The following is an 18,120-nucleotide window of genomic DNA, read 5'->3' as shown; positions in this document are numbered from 1 at the left end:
TCTCATCAGTTGGATCAGACCTAACAATTTGGTGTCAGAAGTGGGATTGCACAGGACAAAGTGAGTAAAACTTATTTTTATTGTTTCTCACCTTTCCTCTGCGAATCTAAATTTTATAGGGCAGAAGAATCGAGGGTTTTCAAATTCCAACAAGGTCTTTCTGTCGTCCATATAAATATCCAGAGCCTGCTTCACAAAGTGGATGAACTAAGAGCATGGTGCCTTATGCATAAACCCAAATCCATCATTCTCACAGAAACATGGCTAACCCCTAAAACTCCCGATGCAAATATTGCCATTCAGGGATACTCCATTTCTAGGAGAGATAGGTCAAAGAGAGGAGGAGGGGTGTTATTTTATATTGGAGACACCTTACAATTTACACTGTTAAATTGCCCCCCAAGCCCACCCTCTTTTGAAATCCTAGTTGGCAGAATCTGCCTCCCCTTTTCTAAGCCCATCTTGCTTGCTGCCATCTACCGCCCCCCTAAAGCCCATCTACAATCCCTGACTGATATCACCCAGTTTCTTGGCTCCATTTCCTCTCTGAGAAGAGTGAGCTGCTAGTTCTTGGGGATTTCAACTTCAATTGGCTTGACCCAAAAAACCACAAAATCCCCGGGTCGGGTGTGTGGTTGCCTGCCCTAGGTCTCATCAGTTGGATCAGACCTAACAATTTGGTGTCAGAAGTGGGATTGCACAGGACAAAGTGAGTAAAACTTATTTTTATTGTTTCTCACCTTTCCTCTGCGAATCTAAATTTTATAGGGCAGAAGAATCGAGGGTTTTCAAATTCCAACAAGGTCTTTCTGTCGTCCATATAAATATCCAGAGCCTGCTTCACAAAGTGGATGAACTAAGAGCATGGTGCCTTATGCATAAACCCAAATCCATCATTCTCACAGAAACATGGCTAACCCCTAAAACTCCCGATGCAAATATTGCCATTCAGGGATACTCCATTTCTAGGAGAGATAGGTCAAAGAGAGGAGGAGGGGTGTTATTTTATATTGGAGACACCTTACAATTTACACTGTTAAATTGCCCCCCAAGCCCACCCTCTTTTGAAATCCTAGTTGGCAGAATCTGCCTCCCCTTTTCTAAGCCCATCTTGCTTGCTGCCATCTACCGCCCCCCTAAAGCCCATCTACAATCCCTGACTGATATCACCCAGTTTCTTGGCTCCATTTCCTCTCTGAGAAGAGTGAGCTGCTAGTTCTTGGGGATTTCAACTTCAATTGGCTTGACCCAAAAAACCACAAAATCCAGGTACAACTCAAGTCACTTAACCTAACGCAACTCATCTCCCAACCCACACGGACAAACCTGAAATCACATAACCATTCCTTGCTAGTCTGGATTCTCTCCTCAAATCCCAGCAGAATCCAATCCTCTGGCCTCCTTCCTGACATTTTCAGTGACCATGCAATAGTGTACTGTGTAAGGAAAATTATACCGCCCTATTCAAGCCCTAAAGTTCTCCTCACTAGAACATTTAGAAACTTTAACACACAACAGTTTTTGGCTGACCTTACCAACTGCCCTTGACACAGAATCGATTTAATTCCCGACCCTGATTCTGCGCTCGACTATTTCCAATCCGAGTTCTTAAACCTCTGTGATACCCATGCTCCACTACGGAATAAGGGTACATGGGGGCCACCTTCCATAGGTTACAACTGACCTTATAGCACTCTACCATTTCAGAGATGCCTTGTGGAAAAGTTACAAAGTATCTGGCACTTCCAAGGATCTCAATCACTACAGATGCCTGTGGAACATGTGCACAAGGCATGCAAAAGCACAATACAGTATTACTCTGACAATCTCCACCAGAATACATCTAACCCACCTAACTCCTGGAAGGTTATCAACAATATATTCCATCCTTCTAACCATCAACAACCAAGTAATATCACTAAGGGGGATATTATTCTGACAAACCCCACTGACATTGCAAATGCATCCAATGATTACTTTGTGGGGTGTGCTACTTACTTATTAGCGAAACGCAACACAAACCACAAACCTGAATCTTATCCTGGGAGTACCATATAGCCCCACCCCCATAATTTTCAATTTGGCTAAGTATCCGAAGAGGAGATTACACAAGCGCTCCTCAAATTAAAACTAAGCAGCCAATGTGGACCTGACTTACTACAATCTACAGTAGGTTCCTAAGACTTGGTGCCCCAGCCATTGACAAACCAATTGCTTCCACAGTCAACTCTATCCTGTCTGCAGGCCATATCCCTAAGACCTGGAAAACTGGCAGAGTTGTCCCAATCTTCAAAAGTGGGGACAAAAACACTGTCTCAAACTACAGGCCAAATCTCCCTTCCCCCAATTCTATCCAAAGCCATGGAAAAGTGTCCACTCCTAATTAAGCGATTACTATACCAAGACCAATTTCCATAGCCAATTCCAATCTGGCTTTCGCCCCAAAACACTCCACCGTAACTACCCTGCTAAAAGTTTGGATTTCATTGCAGTGTGGAATGGAACAGGGACAACTCACTAGTGCAATATTCCAAGATTTTGCAAAGGCTTTTGATACTGTTGATCATGCTAATACACCTAAGAAAAAGAACTCGGCTGGTAGCACTCTGTTACTCGAAATGGATAAATTGAAGTAGTTAAAAATACTTTATTGGTGTCAATTTAAAATACATGGGTGTGACGGGAGGCGCGCTTAATAACACATTTATATTTTGTGGGTCCTGATTGAGCAGAACAGGTTGAGCAAAATAAACTGAGATTTATTCCCTTGATAGGCAAACACACGACAACTGCAGAATAAACTTAATAATTACACTCACGGGTAGAGAAACAGGATAATGTCCAGAAATGTGCAAAGCACCAGAAGATTGTCCTTTAAAATGTAGTCCATTTGCAAATTGCCAAATAAATAGCCAGTTCAATCCTTCTGTGAATGTGCAAAGTCCTTTCTGGTTCTCTGGGATTGGTCTGGATACCCAGGGCTAACGAAATCCTGAAGCAGGGCAAGATTCCTTGTTGCGATGTTTTTTAACCCCTTTCGTTCTGGAATCGTAGCCGCTGTACTTAGGTCTTATCCGCTTGAAGAAATCAGGTAACAGCAACAGCAAAAACAACACAGGAATGAGGGGTACAGGCCTTTTTAAGGACAAGGGCCTGTGAAGTGTTACATTAGCCTCATCCCATTGGCAAGGAATTATCTTCCTCCTATCAGAACCTGCCAGGTCACATGGGCAAATCCTACAGCCAGCTCAGGTAACTCTAAGCATGCTCAGTAAGCAGCTTGGTAGCACTGCTAAGTAAAAAGGGGCCATTCATTTCTGGGGACGCAATGTCTGGAGTTTGGTCCCAAGGTGTGAAATAGCCAGGATGAGTAACAGGACCTGCTACTCAGAAACATCCTGATTAAGTGACACTTTATGACTCTGGGGTCTTTCATGTATGCATAACATTTGGTCCTTAATGCATTACAAAGGCAGGCAGAAACAATAGCATCCTGCCTGTACATATTAACTGCACCAGAAAGGCACTTCATCAAAAATATATGTTTCCCTTATGACAAAGTTATATGTTTAATATGTGTGTACTTGGGGGATTACACTGAGGCGGCACCCCAAAAATCAGGGTGCTGGCTCACTCCGTTCCTAAATTAGCAGTCTTAAAAGGGGAACAGCATATAATATTAACCCCTTCATCCCCAATACGAAATAGGGGTAACCAGCCGAGCCCACTGCCTTTATTAATGCGCTAATTACCCCCCCATTTTCGCCACACCTCCCCCACTCAAAGTCCAAGGTTTGCCCTGGCCACCTCCTCTGGTGGTTGGGCTGACCTGAGGGTTTTTTAAGTCATTAGGTCTTGGGGATTGTCCTGCCGGGAGAGGCCATCAGCGTTCCCATGCTCACTGCCTTTCTTGTACTGAATGGTGAAGTCACATTCTTGCAAGGCAAGGCTCCAGCGCAAGAGCTTGGCATTCTCTCCCGACACCCGCTGTAACCAACTTAGGGGGTTATGGTCAGTGATAACAGTGAATGTTCTGCCATACAGAAAGGGCTGTAGCTTCTTTAGAGCCCATACTATGGCCAGACACTCCTTCTCAATAGTGGCATATGCTCCTTCTCTGGGCAGCCGCTTGCAGCCCAGAAACATCATTGGAGGTTCCCTGACCTCCTCCCCCACCTGGCTGAGCACAGCACCAATGCCAAAGTCTGAGGCATCAGTCTGCTCCAGAAACTTGTTGGAATAATCTGGAGCGGCAAGGATGGGTGCAGTCTTCAAAGCCTGAAATGCTTTTTCCCAGGCTGGAGACCAGACTACCAGCACAGACTGTCGCTTCTGGGTCAAGTCAGTCAGGGGTTTGGCAATGGCACTATACTGGGGAACAAACTTCCTATAGTAGCCTGCAGTGCCTAGAAACGCCATGGCCTGCTTCTTGGTTTTGGGAGTGGGCCACTGCACTACTGCCTCTACCTTAGCTGGTTCTGGCTTGAGGTGCCATCCACACACCCTATGCCCTAGGTATAAGACTTCAGCCATCCCTACTAAGCACTTGGTGGGTTTTAAGGCAAGACCTGCCTCCCTAGTCCTGGCTAGCCCCGCAGCTACATGAATCAAGTGTGATTCCCAGGTATTACTGAACACAGCAATATCATCCAGATAAGCCCTTGCAAATCCTTGCATGCCCTCTAGCAAATGATTGACCAGGCGTTGGAAGGTAGCCGGTGCATTCTTCATCCCAAATGGCATCACCAAGAACTTATAGAGGCCACTTGGGGTGATGAACGCCGACTTCTCCCTAGCCTCCTGGGTCAAAGGGATCAGCCAGTACCCTTTACTGTGATCCCTGGTGGTCAGATACCTTGCCCCCGCGAGTTCATCCAGCAACTCATCCATGCGGGGCATGGGGTAGGCATCTGAAACCGTCCCTGCATTGAGCTGCTGGTAGTCCACATAGAACCAGGTGGTCCCATCCTTCTTAGGCACTAGGACTACCGGACAAGCCCAAGGGCTTTGGGATGGTACAATTACCCCTAGGGCCAGCATCTCCTCCACCTCCCTCTCTATACTGCCCTTCACCTCTGCTGACACTCTATAAGCGTGCTTATGCAGAGGTCTCAGATCCCCTGTAAGCACTGGGTGCTCAGTGATGTGTGTCCTCCCTGGCTTGTCTGTGAACAGAGCCCTATACTGCTCTAGCATAGCCCTGGCATCTGCTCTCTGCCTGACACTCAGCTGAGATCCTATCTCCACCTGCTCTATGGTACCTCCCTGCCTAGCTTCCCCTAGGAGATCTGGCAGAGCTATGTCCTCCTTGAGCACATGAATGTGATAGACTTTGGTCCTCCCTGTCTCCCTGTATGTCCCTACATACCTCTGCACTCTCTCTAGTGCCCTCCTGACCAGGCGGTGGGAGGTAGCCAGAGCATTCCTCATCCTGAATGGCACCCTGACAAACTCACAGAGGCCATTCTGAAGGCTGAAGTCTGACCCCCCCTTTGCCTTCCTCTCTACACTGTCTGCCACCTCTGCTGATACTCCATAGGTATTCTTATGCAGAGGATGCAGATCACCTGGGAGCACAGGCTGATCTGTACTATGTGCCCTGCCCAGCTTGTCTGAGAACAGGACCCTAGGCTGCTCTACCCTAGCCCCGGCTTCTGCCCCTGCCTGCCTACCTCCCAGGGCCCCTAGCTCAACTAGGACCCCCCTAGGAATTCCTATCCTACCTAAGAGGCCTGGCACTGCCTGAGCTACTTCCTGAAACATGTTCCCCATTCCTGGTAACAGGTTCAGGAGCATCTGCACAAAATCACCCGCTTTACCCTCTGGCTGGCAGGCGTCCCAGGGGTGGCCAAAGTCTGCCACTGCCCCTGCTGCCTCCGGCCAGAAGTAAGGCTGCAACAGCTGGGTTCTCATGTGAGTGACCCCCTGATGCCCCACTAGTGGACTGGGGAAGGCTACCTGCAACACTTGCTGCCTACCCTCCCTGGGTCCCACTAACCGTCTTCTACCTGTCCAGCCCCTGGCTAACCCGGTAGAACCTGGCTCCCTACCCCAGAGCCCGCGGTGCCACCGCCTGTGGTCTGACCCCCTGCTTTCCCAGGACTCGGACGCCCGCAGTCCCATACCTTCTAAGCTGGGGTCAGCTTTCACCGCATCCCTATCTGCTGTCCCTAATTCTAACCACCCACCCTTAGTCTCTAAGTCAGGGGTAACAGGGACAGGTAAAGGGAACAGTAAGTCAGTCACTGGTCGCGACTCAGTAGTCTGGCTTACCTGTCTGGTCTCCGCAGAGGCCACTGGAACCGTTGGTCCCAAATGCAGGGGGACAGAGGTTGATTCTGCTGTGATTCCTGATGACAGGCTCTTAGGAATCGCAGCAACAGCAGGCAATTCCGCAGCAACCACACAGATCACAGGCTCCAGGTTATTGCTAAGGCGCACCTCAGCAGTTTCCCTGGACAAAACCCCCACCTCCCTCATGCCATGATTGGCACCCCCATCCAAAATGATCTGGGCAACCTGTAAGGACTGCAGCCCTCCATCAGGCATGGTTCTTTGCACCCCGGTGCCCGGGAGCAAATCTTCTGGCCGCACCAGAATAACAGCAGCACCCAAATCTGGCAAGCTCCCTGCTTGCCGGTCACCAAAGGTAACCCTCTGTGGGTGCCTGCTCAGGACATCAGCAGGCTGCATCTCGACTGATGCACTTGGACATCCTCTGCTCACTGCTGCTGGCTCCGAGGTGACAAAAGCAGCATCTGCCTGGGACATCCCTCTTGGTTGTGGCTCCATGGCTGTGCTCTGTTCCTCTGTGTGGGCCAGCCCAATCTGGGTTACTGGCCCTTCCGCTTGTGAACGTTGCCCCTGATGGGGTCCCCCAGACCGCTCACGGTCTGGGCAATGTGGCCGGATGTGGCCCACCTTGTGGCAATGATAGCACCGTCTCTCAAGCTTGAACTCCCCAGTATAGGGCGTGTCGCTGCCCACTGTATGTTTTGGAGTCCACTGAAGTGCAGACTGGTCCCCCCTAGCCGGAATGGCTGCCTCTCTGGGGACTGCTGCGTTGCTCACCAAGGCTCTGCTGGTTACATATTCATATGCTGGCTCTGCTGCGTCCATAGCAGTTACTCTGGGAACGTCCTGTTCCCCGCTGACAAAGTGGGAGTGAGGGGGCCTTCCAAGCGCTGTCGACAGGAGCTCGAGTCGCTGTTCATAGCTAAGCCCTTCTCCCCAGGCGGTGAGGAGTGCAATGAGTCCAGAGGTAGCCAGTCTGGTCGCCGCAGCGACTGATCCATCTGCACCCCCTGGCACCACGCCACCCTCTTCCAGGCGGTCACTGACATCCTTCCCCTCTCCTTGCAGCCCCGGAGCTGGAGAGATCTCCTGCACTCCGGGCTGAGTACTGTCTGCTGGCGGGGCCATCCTGTCCTCATATTCTTCTAAGTCCTCCTCCAGCTGACTCTTGGAACGACCGTCTGTCGTGAACCCGTACCCCAAACATCTCTCCACTATCTGCGCCCGGTTCCAGGTACAAAACCTTCCTGAGCGTGGACTCATGGTGCCACTGGGGTATGAGTCCAGAGACCAGTGAATTATCTCGTGCTTCTTTGGAAGTGTGTGTAAGTTGCCACTTGTCTGAGGAGCTTGCAATCTGAAAGGTCCTCACTATATTACAGAACACTGCAATATAGGCTCAATCAGTATCCCACCAGCTGCCACCAGTTTTAAACGCCTGTGACGGGAGGCGCGCTTAATAACACATTTATATTTTGTGGGTCCTGATTGAGCAGAACAGGTTGAGCAAAATAAACTGAGATTTATTCCCTTGATAGGCAAACACACGACAACTGCAGAATAAACTTAATAATTACACTCACGGGTAGAGAAACAGGATAATGTCCAGAAATGTGCAAAGCACCAGAAGATTGTCCTTTAAAATGTAGTCCATTTGCAAATTGCCAAATAAATAGCCAGTTCAATCCTTCTGTGAATGTGCAAAGTCCTTTCTGGTTCTCTGGGATTGGTCTGGATACCCAGGGCTAACGAAATCCTGAAGCAGGGCAAGTTTCCTTGTTGCGGTGTTTTTTAACCCCTTGCGTTCTGGAATCGTAGCCGCTGTACTTAGGTCTTATCCACTTGAAGAAATCAGGTAACAGCAACAGCAAAAACAACACAGGAACAACACAGGAATGAGGGGTACAGGCCTTTTTAAGGACAAGGGCCTGTGAAGTGTTACATTAGCCTCATCCCATTGGCAAGGAATTATCTTCCTCCTATCAGAACCTGCCAGGTCACATGGGCAAATCCTACAGCCAGCTCAGGTAACTCTAAGCATGCTCAGTAAGCAGCTTGGTAGCACTGCTAAGTAAAAAGGGGCCATTCATTTCTGGGGACGCAATGTCTGGAGTTTGGTCCCAAGGTGTGAAATAGCCAGGATGAGTAACAGGACCTGCTACTCAGAAACATCCTGATTACGTGACACTTTATGACTCTGGGGTCTTTCATGTATGCATAACATTTGGTCCTTAATGCATTACAAAGGCAGGCAGAAACAATAGCATCCTGCCTGTACATATTAACTGCACCAGAAAGGCACTTCATCAAAAATATATGTTTCCCTTATGACAAAGTTATATTTTTTAATATGTGTGTACTTGGGGGATTACACTGAGGCGGCACCCCAAAAATCAGGGTGCTGGCTCACTCCGTTCCTAAATTAGCAGTCTTAAAAGGGGAACAGCATATAATATTAACCCCTTCATCCCCAGCATATAATATTAACCCCTTCATCCCCAATACGAAATAGGGGAACCAGCCGAGCCCACTGCCTTTATTAATGCGCTGATTACCCCCCATTTTCGCCACAATGGGTGCACACAAAACAGATGTGACTGTTTATCCCTGTCAAGTCCTTACTATCTACCGGGGTCAATGTTAGTAAGGTGGTAGATGCTGATGTTAGTGTGAAGCCACCAAAAGACACTGAACTATTCATAATGCTTGCACACGTATACCACTTTAAATGGTGTTAGTAAGTAGAAAAAATGGTCTTGGTTCCCCCATAGTTAATCCTAAAGGGGTGGGCTCCAAATGAGGCTGTTAAAATATAGAACACTATGTGATAGCAAAACTATGCCACAGCTAGTAGGGTGGGTAATAGGTTACCCTGTAGAGACATTTCTGTAATCGTTGTGAAAGCTGTTACTCCCAAGAAGTAGGGTCCCTACAAACCAAATAATAGGGGGGTGATGGACGCACTGAGGGGAGAACTGAGAGACAACCAACTCACAGATATTTGGAGAATGCTGAACCCACTATTGAGAGACTATACTTTATTTTCCCACCCCCACACAACATATAGCAGAATCGATTACTTCTTTGTATCTAGCAGACGGGCTCCAAAGATCTCCCATGCAGGGATTCCTGACATTTCATGGTCTGACAACGCACCTATAGTGCTGAGGTGCAATCAAGGATTCCTAGACAGACCTGGAGCAAATTGGAAACGTAACGAGTCTCTACTAAAAATCCCAGAAGTGGAGCAAATAATTGGTGGAGAGATTGACCAGTTTTTCCAATTGAATAACGTTCGTGTTGAATCCCACCTGGTACTGTGGGAGGCCCACAAAGTAACTATGAGGGGGGACCCTAATTAGTTTAGCGGCAAAACGAAAAAGAGAAAGAAATTAGAAAATATTTTTGTTACAATCAAAACTAAAAGATGAACTAGCCATCCATAAACAAAACCCTATCCCTACTCATCTTATAGAAATTCAGGACACCAGACTTGAACTTAATTTGGCCCTAACCTCACAGAAGTGGCAACAGCTACGAAACGCATAGAATCCAAATCAGCTGTTGGAGGACATTGCCCGTGGAGAATTGGTGTGAGGAGGTGCTGGCAAGCAAGAAAGCTGTAGAGATCGTAGTGGCAGACAGCGTCTTCCGCCCTGACTGCAGTCGTCACAGGAAGTGATGCACGCGAAAGGATCTCTCAGTGAGTGAATCCCCGGCGTCTCCCCACGAGTCCCCACCAACGGTCCTCTCCAACGTACCTAAATCTCTGTACAAATGTGAGTGCATTACCTATGTGTGTTTTTTGTGCCACATTATACCCCTATGTACTACACTATTGTGTGCTCTCTTTCTTTTCCAACATCCTCGGGAGGTACACCCCAGCATTTATGGACAGATCTAGCCCACCAGATGTACAGCTCTAATATCAGAGGGCTTCAATTATAAAAGGGCTCCTGTCAAAGAGAGATGGATCTCTAACACGTCTGTTACAATTTTACTTATTGTGAGTGAGACCTATTAGAGACTATTGTTTGCACGTATATTTTATACGATCTGCACTATTATTTTTACCACTTTTTTCTTTCCCTGTATATCATCTTGAGAATCTGAGCGCTCCCCCTACCTGGAAGACAAGACAACACAATGAGCTGGTCAAAGAGGTGGTTTTATGAAAAAGCAAACAAACCAGATCATTGCTAGCGAACAAATTAAGGATTAACAGACCAAATTACAATATCCATGAGTTAAGAATAAAAACAGGAGTCACTACAGCCAACCCAAAAATCAATAGTGGAGGAATTCAAGAGCTTTTATGAGGAACTCTATAATTGGGAAAAAGTGGCACAGAATGGTAAGACAACAAGAGTTCTGAGGGATTTCCTAAAGAGCTCGGGCCTACCAAGACTGAATGGTTTGGAGAGGGAACTATTAGGTTCAAGTTTCACCTTAGACGAACTAACACCGCCAGGCAGCACTGGTAAACCAGTGCTTCAGCACAAGAGTCCCGAGCGGCCTGTGCAAGGAGAGAGAGAGAGCTACAGACCTCAGGACTCGTAGCCTGGCCTCTGCTAAGGGTAGAGCAGCAGACCACAGGAAACAGGAAGCTGAAGAATACACGGGAGGTGCTCCGCTTTAGCACATGAACCAGGACACGGCCTCTGCTATGGAGAATGAGCAGCAAGCCCCACGTACCGGTAGCTAGGCTCTTGCTGTGGAAGGATAGCAGGCCTCAGGAAACAGGGAGCTGAAGTCAACACTGGAGAGACCTCCGCTTCAGCACAGGAGACAGGAACAGACCTCTGCGTGAACTAGGGAATAGAACTTAGAGAGATTAGTACACAACAGAGCTAAGCCTTAGGGCTTGTGGCAGAACACTTGTGACAACCAGGAAGGGTTATGCTCGGCAGGGAAGCATTGTGGGGAAAGGTGTCTTTAAAGGTCAGTGAACCAATAGCAGAAGAGGCGTGTGACAGCATTGCCTCAATGAGTGAACACAAGGTGGAGCTGCAGCAAACATCAGGAGCAGTGTTCCAGGGCTGCACAGGTCTGTAAGGCAAGGCAAACAGCAAAGTAAGGTGCGGATCCGTTACAGCCTGTTTGTGCATTTCAGCTCTGAGTATGTAGCAATATTCAGGGGCAGGCCTAAGCAACCTATGAGCATGTTAATCCAAAGGGTGGATATGGATTGCAACACCCCCTGATGTGTGTGTGTGAGCCAATCGGTATCCAGCTTTGAGTTGTAATGATTCAAAGCTAGAGACACTCCCTGAGGATATTCAAATTGAGACATGTTCCCAAATTCAGTTAGTTAGCCAGTTGAGAGTCTTCAGAGAGAGAGCAGCACAGAGAATAGTTCTCTCCCTCCTACCCCACCTGGGTGGGGAGGGAGGGGAATCGTCCTGCCCTAATGCAGAGGGCAGAGTAAAGAGAGAGACGCCTATGCTGCTGTGCTGATGTGATGCTGTGCTGTGCATGCTGATCTGCTCTGCTATTAAAGAACCACCAAAGAAGCTGCTGTGTGTGTATCACTGTCACTGTTCCTGTCATGAGAAGGAGAATGTGTCAGTGGGGGTCTCTCCTCTGGAGACCCCAGGGGATCCCTACTGGCTGGAGGCGCTGCACCACCTGAGGAGAACAAGGTAACCTGTCCCACCCTCCTGTCTCTGTCCTGGGTTCTCCCCACACCCCCACGCAGCGCGTCACACCGGTGGAGCGCACTCTTTCCCTACCAAGGAAGGGAAGGGGGGGTTGAGGGGGCCATCGGGGCCGTATGTTGTGCAGGCCTTGGCTATAGCTTCTCTGTGTGAGGCCGACATGTAAAAGAGGAAGTACCTTCCGAGCTGAAGCAGAAAGGGGAAATAAGTGGCAGGGGGAGGAGTAAGCAGAGAAAGAAGATCAGCTAGCAGGGGCACTGAGTATATCACCAGACGTCACTGCACACACGGCACAGAGTATATCACCAGACATCACTACACACACAGGCACAGAGTATATCACCAGACACACAGCACAGAGTATATCACCAGACCTCACTACACACAGGGCACAGAGTATATCACCAGACGTCACTACACACATGGCACAGAGTATATCACCAGACCTCACTACACACACAGGCACAGAGTATATCACCAGACGTCACTACACACACGGGCACAGAGTATATCACCAGACGTCACTACACACACGGGCACAGAGTATATCACCAGAAGTCACTACACACACAGCACAGAGTATATCACCAGACGTCACTACACACACGGGCACAGAGTATATCACCAGACCTCACTACACACACGGCACAGAGCATATCACCAGACGTCACTACACACACGGCACAGAGTATATCACCAGACGTCACTACACACACGGCACAGAGTATATCACCAGACGTCACTACACACACGGGCACAGAGTATATCACCAGACGTCACTACACACACGGCACAGAGTATATCACCAGACGTCACTACACACACGGGCACAGAGTATATCACCAGACGTCACTACACACACGGGCACAGAGTATATCACCAGACGTCGCTACACACACGGCACAGAGTATATCACCAGACGTCACTACACACACGGGCACAGAGTATATCACCAGACGTCACTACACACACGGGCACAAAGTATATCACCAGACGTCACTACACACACGGGCACAGAGTATATCACCAGACGTCACTACACACACGGGCACAGAGTATATCACCAGACCGCACTACACACACGGCACAGAGTATATCACCAGACCGCACTACACACACGGCACAGAGTATATCACCAGACCTCACTACACACACGGGCACAGAGTATATCACCAGACCTCACTACACGGCACAGAGTATATCACCAGACCTCACTACACACACGGCACAGAGTATAACACCAGACCTCACTACACACACGGCACAGAGTATATCACCAGACGTCGCTACACACACGGGCACAGAGTATATCACCAGACATCACTACACACACGGGCACAGAGTATATCACCAGACATCACTACACACACGGGCACAGAGTATATCACCAGACGTCACTACACACACAGCACAGAGTATATCACCAGACGTCACTACACACCCAGCACAGAGTATATCACCAGACGTCACTACACACACGGCACAGAGTATATCACCAGACCTCACTACACACACGGCACAGAGTATATCACCAGACCTCACAACACACACAGCACAGAGTATATCACCAGACCTCACAACACACACAGCACAGAGTATATCACCAGACGTCACTACACACACGGCACAGAGTATATCACCAGACCTCACTACACACACAGCACAGAATATATCACCAGACGTCACTACACACACGGCACAGAGTATATCACCAGACGTCACTACACACACGGGCACAGAGTATATCACCAGACGTCACTACACACACGGGCACAGAGTATATCACCAGACGTCGCTACACACACGGCACAGAGTATATCACCAGACGTCACTACACACACGGGCACAGAGTATATCACCAGACGTCACTACACACACGGGCACAAAGTATATCACCAGACGTCACTACACACACGGGCACAGAGTACATCACCAGACGTCACTACACACACGGGCACAGAGTATATCACCAGACCGCACTACACACACGGCACAGAGTATATCACCAGACCGCACTACACACACGGCACAGAGTATATCACCAGACCTCACTACACACACGGGCACAGAGTATATCACCAGACCTCACTACACGGCACAGAGTATATCACCAGACCTCACTACACACACGGCACAGAGTATAACACCAGACCTCACTACACACACGGCACAGAGTATATCACCAGACGTCGCTACACACACGGGCACAGAGTATATCACCAGACATCACTACACACACGGGCACAGAGTATATCACCAGACATCACTACACACACGGGCACAGAGTATATCACCAGACGTCACTACACACACAGCACAGAGTATATCACCAGACGTCACTACACACCCAGCACAGAGTATATCACCAGACGTCACTACACACACGGCACAGAGTATATCACCAGACCTCACTACACACACGGCACAGAGTATATCACCAGACCTCACAACACACACAGCACAGAGTATATCACCAGACCTCACAACACACACAGCACAGAGTATATCACCAGACGTCACTACACACACGGCACAGAGTATATCACCAGACCTCACTACACACACAGCACAGAATATATCACCAGACGTCACTACACACACGGCACAGAGTATATCACCAGACCTCACTACACACACGGCACAGAGTATATCACCAGACGTCACTACACACACGGGCACAGAGTATATCACCTGACCTCACTACACACAAAGCACAGAGTATATCACCAGACGTCACTACACACACGGGCACAGAGTATATCACCAGACGTCACTACACACACGGCACAGAGTATATCACCAGACCTCACTACACACACGGGCACAGACTATATCACCAGACGTCACTACACACATAGGCACAGAGTATATCACCAGACCTCACTACACACACGGCACAGAGTATATCACCAGACGTCACTACACATACGGACACAGAGTATATCACCAGACGTCACTACACACACAGGCACAGAGTATATCACCAGACCTCACTACACACACGGCACAGAGTATATCACCAGACCTCACTACACACACGGGCACAGAGTATATCACCAGACCTCACTACACACACGGCACAGAGTATATCACCAGACCTCACTACACACACGGGCACAGAGTATATCACCAGACCTCACTACACACACAGCACAGAGTATATCACCAGACCTCACTACACACACAGGCACAGAGTATATCACCAGACCACACTACACACACAGCACAGAGTATATCACCAGACGTCACTACACACACAGCAGAGTATATCACCAGACCTCACTACAGACACAGCACAGAGTATATCACCAGACCTCACTACACACACAGGCATAGAGTATATCACCAGATGTCACTACACACACAGCACAGAGTATATCACCAGACCTCACTACACACACGGCACAGAGTATATCACCAGACGTCACTACACACACGGGCACAGAGTATATCACCAGACCTCACTACACACGGCACAGAGTATATCACCAGACCTCACTACACACACGGCACAGAGTATATCACCAGACGTCACTACACACAGCACAGAGTATATCACCAGACGTCACTACACACACGGCACAGAGTATATCACCAGACGTCACTACACACACGGCACAGAGTATATCACCAGACCTCACTACACACACGGGCACAGACTATATCACCAGACGTCACTACACACATAGGCACAGAGTATATCACCAGACCTCACTACACACACGGCACAGAGTATATCACCAGACGTCACTACACATACGGACACAGAGTATATCACCAGACGTCACTACACACACAGGCACAGAGTATATCACCAGACCTCACTACACACACGGCACAGAGTATATCACCAGACCTCACTACACACACGGGCACAGAGTATATCACCAGACCTCACTACACACACGGCACAGAGTATATCACCAGACCTCACTACACACACGGGCACAGAGTATATCACCAGACCTCACTACACACACAGCACAGAGTATATCACCAGACCTCACTACACACACAGGCACAGAGTATATCACCAGACCACACTACACACACAGCACAGAGTATATCACCAGACGTCACTACACACACAGCAGAGTATATCACCAGACCTCACTACAGACACAGCACAGAGTATATCACCAGACCTCACTACACACACAGGCATAGAGTATATCACCAGATGTCACTACACACACAGCACAGAGTATATCACCAGACCTCACTACACACACGGCACAGAGTATATCACCAGACGTCACTACACACACGGGCACAGAGTATATCACCAGACGTCACTACACACACGGGCACAGAGTATATCACCAGACCTCACTACACACGGCACAGAGTATATCACCAGACCTCACTACACACACGGCACAGAGTATATCACCAGACGTCACTACACACAGCACAGAGTATATCACCAGACGTCACTACACACACGGCACAGAGTATATCACCAGACGTCACTACACACACGGGCACAGAGTATATCACCAGACCTCACTACACACACAGCACAGAATATATCACCAGACGTCACTACACACACGGCACAGAGTATATCACCAGACCTCACTACACACACGGCACAGAGTATATCACCAGACGTCACTACACACACGGGCACAGAGTATATCACCAGACCTCACTACACACAAAGCACAGAGTATATCACCAGACGTCACTACACACACGGGCACAGAGTATATCACCAGACGTCACTACACACACGGCACAGAGTATATCACCAGACCTCACTACACACACGGGCACAGACTATATCACCAGACATCACTACACACATAGGCACAGAGTATATCACCAGACCTCACTACACACACGGCACAGAGTATATCACCAGACGTCACTACACATACGGACACAGAGTATATCACCAGACGTCACTACACACACAGGCACAGAGTATATCACCAGACCTCACTACACACACGGCACAGAGTATATCACCAGACCTCACTACACACACGGGCACAGAGTATATCACCAGACCTCACTACACACACGGCACAGAGTATATCACCAGACCTCACTACACACACGGGCACAGAGTATATCACCAGACCTCACTACACACACAGCACAGAGTATATCACCAGACCTCACTACACACACAGGCACAGAGTATATCACCAGACCACACTACACACACAGCACAGAGTATATCACCAGACGTCACTACACACACAGCAGAGTATATCACCAGACCTCACTACAGACACAGCACAGAGTATATCACCAGACCTCACTACACACACAGGCATAGAGTATATCACCAGATGTCACTACACACACAGCACAGAGTATATCACCAGACCTCACTACACACACGGCACAGAGTATATCACCAGACGTCACTACACACACGGGCACAGAGAATATCACCAGACGTCACTACACACACGGGCACAGAGTATATCACCAGACCTCACTACACACGGCACAGAGTATATCACCAGACCTCACTACACACACGGCACAGAGTATATCACCAGACGTCACTACACACAGCACAGAGTATATCACCAGACGTCACTACACACACGGCACAGAGTATATCACCAGACGTCACTACACACACGGGCACAGAGTATATCACCAGACGTCACTACACACACGGGCACAGAGTATATCACCAGACGTCACTACACACACAGGGCACAGAGTATATCACCAGACGTCACTACACACACGGCACAGAGTATATCACCAGACGTCACTACACACACGGCACAGAGTATATCACAAGACCTCACTACACACACGGGCACAGAGTATATCACCAGACGTCACTACACACGGCACAGAGTATATCATCAGACGTCACTACACACGGACACAGAGTATATCACCAGACACACGGCACAGAGTATATCATCAGACACACGGCACAGAGTATATCACCAGACGTCACTACACACACGGCACAGAGTATATCACCAGACGTCACTACACACACGGCACAGAGTATATCACCAGACGTCACTACACACACGGGCACAGAGTATATCACCAGACGTCACTACACACACGGGCACAGAGTATATCACCAGACGTCACTACACACACGGGCACAGAGTATATCACCAGACCTCACTACACACACGGCACAGAGTATATCACCAGACCTCACTACACACACGGC

The sequence above is a fragment of the Ascaphus truei genome, unplaced genomic scaffold, assembly GCF_040206685.1.
Source record: "Ascaphus truei isolate aAscTru1 unplaced genomic scaffold, aAscTru1.hap1 HAP1_SCAFFOLD_446, whole genome shotgun sequence".
NCBI lineage: Eukaryota > Metazoa > Chordata > Amphibia > Anura > Ascaphidae > Ascaphus > Ascaphus truei.
Note: the sequence above shows the minus strand (reverse complement) of the source record.